Source organism: Rhinoderma darwinii, chromosome 4, assembly GCF_050947455.1.
Source record: "Rhinoderma darwinii isolate aRhiDar2 chromosome 4, aRhiDar2.hap1, whole genome shotgun sequence".
Taxonomy (NCBI): Eukaryota; Metazoa; Chordata; class Amphibia; order Anura; family Rhinodermatidae; genus Rhinoderma; species Rhinoderma darwinii.
The window spans coordinates 35,665,372-35,669,006 of NC_134690.1; the positions used below are offsets into that span (position 1 = coordinate 35,665,372).

Here is a 3,635-nt window from a genome sequence, read left to right on the forward strand (position 1 = left end):
CCGACCAGGACGTGCATTTTCGTCCTTGGTCGTTAAGGGGTTAAACAGTGAGTATATAAGACCCTCCACGGACAGGGATATTCTCTAGTCCAGGACATGTATTCTGTATGTGCTATCAATCTGTTTAACTCATTCCTTCCCTTTTTCCAAGACATTAACATCAAACATTTTCATCAGACATTCGCAGCATAACATCAGGACATCATAACATCATTAGTGAGTATACGAGACCCTCCCCAGACAGGGATATTCTCTAGTCCAGGACATGTATTCTGTCTTGTATTATGTATATAGCTATGTCAATGAATCTGTTTAACTCATTCCTTCCCTTTTTTTCTAGACATTATAATCAACAATTTTCATCAGGCATTGGCAGCATAACATCAGGACATCATAACATCATTAGTGAGTATACGAGACCCACCCCAGACAGGGGCATCCTCAGGTCCAGGACATGTATTTGTATGTATTTTACATGTCTTTGCATATATATTTATCTATAAGTACCGTAAATCAATCTGTTTAAAGCGGTTGTCTGGGCATGGGGCGGTTTTCCATACTGATGACCCATCCACAGGATAGATCATCAGTATATGATCGGTGGAGGCCCGACACCCGGACCCCGCACCGATCAGCTGTTCCGTCTGCCTCCGGGCACCAGATTTTATGCAGTAAATGGTGTCGGAAGCAGATGGCTCCGATCACAGTATAGCGGCCGTGCTGCAGTACTGCAACCCTGTTCCTATTCATTTGAATAGGAGCAGAGCTGCTGTCTTGAAGAATGGCCGCTATACTGTGACCGGAGCCATCTGCTTCCGGCACGGACATCCGGTGCCCAGAGTCAGCCGGAGCAGCTAATTGGTGCGGGGGTCCGGGTGTCGAACCTCAACCAATTATATACAGATGACCTATCCTGCATACATAATCAGTATGAAAAACCGCCCTGTGCCCGGACAACCGCTTTAACTTATCTCTTCCCTTTTTTTTTTATAGACACTAACATCAATAATTTTCATGAGACATTGGCAGCATAACATCTTAACATCATTAGTGAGTATAAAAGACCCACCCCAGACAGGGGAATTCTCCAGTCCAGGACATGTATTCTGTCTTTGCATATACTGTATATCTATAAGTCAACCAATCTGTATAACTAATTTCTAACATTTTTTACTAGACATTAACATCTATAATTTTCATTAGACTTGGGCAGCATAACATCAGAACATCAGAAGTGAGTATACGAGACCCCCCACCCCAGACAGGGGAATTCTCCAGTCCAGGACATGTATTCCGTCTTTGTATTATGTATATAGCTATAACGAAATTAATCTGTTTAAAGGGGTTGTACAGGCACAGGGTGTTTTTTTTTTAATACTGATAACATATCCACAGGATAGATCATCAGTATATGATTGGTGGGGGTGCAAAACCAAGACCCTGCACCGATCAACTATTCCAGATTCCTCTGGGCTCTAGATGTTATGCAGTGGCAGGTGTCGGAAGCAGATGGCTCCGTAAATTGTATAGCGGCCATGCTGCAGTACTGCTCCTATTCATTTGAATAGGAGAAGATCTGCAGTACTGCAGCATGGCTGCTATTGTTGACTGGAGCCATCAGTACACAGATAAGCAGCAACAAGTTGTAGCATAAAGCAGAGACGTGGTCAGGGATGAATTACATTTCGGTACACAAATAAGCTGCTACAGTTTGTAGAGAAAGGAACTAGACTACAGGCAGGAACATCAATGGTCTGACACTCAGGAAGGGCAAGGGACAGGTTTATATAGTAAGCCAAAAGAGTGAGACCTAAAAGGCATTAAAGGAAAGGAATCCAGAGGCAAAAGTCAATAAAACCGACACAACAGATTCAGCAGTGGAGCTGTCCAACATCCTCTATAGCTCAATGAGAAGAGCTACTGCCTCGGACACAGGAGTTTTTGGGTTTGAATCCTGATATAGTCTATAGCTATAAGGCCACTTTTACACAGTATCTTTCTTATTATTTTGTATTAGTATTTATAATCCTAAACCAGGAGTAGGTTCAAAACTTGGAAGAGGTGCAAATCTTTCCATTTTACTTTTTCTATTTATTCTGTTTCTAGTTTTAGCTTTAAAAAAAAAACTGAAGCAAAATACTGACCGAAATACTGCTGTGTGAACTGACAAATGACCTGTCAATTAATCTGCTTAACTCTGTCCCTTCTTTCTAGACAATAACATCAAGTGTCAGGGGAAGAAAAACATCGGAATAAATGGTGAGTATAGGAGACCCCCACCAGACCAGGCCATTCTTGTCCAGGACTTATATTCTGTATGTGTATTATGTGTATATTGTGCATATACCACATGTTTATATACCATAGCTACAGTCAAACAATTTCCTTAACCCATTCCTTTCCTTTTTTTCTAGACAATAACATCAACAATTTCTATCAGCTATGTGCAGCAAAATATTAGAAAAACATCAGAACATCAGTAGTCAGTATACGAGACTCTCCCCAGTCAGGGACATTTCCCAGTCCAGGACATGTATTCTGTTTGTATATTATGTCCTATAAGGATATAAGGCCACATTCACACAGCAGTTTTTATATATTATTTTGTATCAGTATTTATAAGCAAAAACCAGGAGTTGGTCCAAAACATGAAGTTACAAATCTTTCCATTATACTTTTTATATTTCTATTTTGCTTCTGGTATTGGCTGATAAATACTGGTGGAAAATAATGACCAAAATACTGCCACGTGAAAGTGACCTGTCAATCAATCTGCTTAATTTATTGCCCTTTTTCTAGATAATAACATCTACAGTTTCAGATATGGGCAGCAAAGAATCAGAATGAACAGTAAGTATCTGAGACCCTCCCCAGTCCGGGACAGTTATTCTGGATGTGTATTATGTATATAACTACAATCAATGTGTTTAAGTCATTCCTTCCTCTTTTTTTCTAGACATTACCATCGATAATTTTCATCAGATATGGACACCAGAACATCAATACATCAGTGAGTATGTGTCAACCGTGTGACTGGCATCCTTTCAGAAGTATCTGTGTGCAATATTAATACTAAGCAGCCACCCCCTCGTAAATAGTAGGTGTGTGTGTGGATATTCTTCTGGTTATAACGTATGTGTTCTTCTACAGGTCACCATGAAGAACCATCATCACATTTTAATACGCGCAATTTGACATCTTATAAAAAGGAAAAACGCAGAATATAACTTTTTTATCAACAAACATTCAAAAGTCGACGAAGACTTACTGGATCCTCGAAAGGGAAAGAAAGGATTTTATTTGAGGCGGCATATAGGACATCAAACACAAAGCTACGAGACAACATGTAGAGCCCGAACATCAATCATCATCAGCGGCAATACCTTTCCTAAATTTGGCACCTGGATTTAATTAATTCATTATTATCATTGCGGAAATTAAAAAAAAATATTTTAAAAACTCTGTTCTTCTGTTTTCTCTTTCACCTTTCACTTCATGTGTTTTCTGCTTGATGGGTAGATATACAGAGTTTGAGGCTGGGGAGAGGGGAGAGTCCGGGAAAGTCATGGAGGAGTTCTGATGATGACCATAATGGTTGTCACTCGGCTTTATAACCATTCTCTACGGAGGAAATT

At 39.9% G+C, this 3,635-nt stretch overlaps 1 long non-coding RNA gene across 1 annotated transcript; it reads left to right on the forward strand.

The window, feature by feature from the left end:
• The first annotated feature begins 2,320 nt into the window (after positions 1-2,320).
• Positions 2,321-3,408, forward strand: LOC142760667 (uncharacterized). Its single transcript, XR_012883349.1, has 3 exons — positions 2,321-2,850; positions 2,957-3,010; positions 3,151-3,408. It is a non-coding gene; the product is annotated as an uncharacterized LOC142760667 (long non-coding RNA).
• Positions 3,409-3,635: the final 227 nt, after the last annotated feature.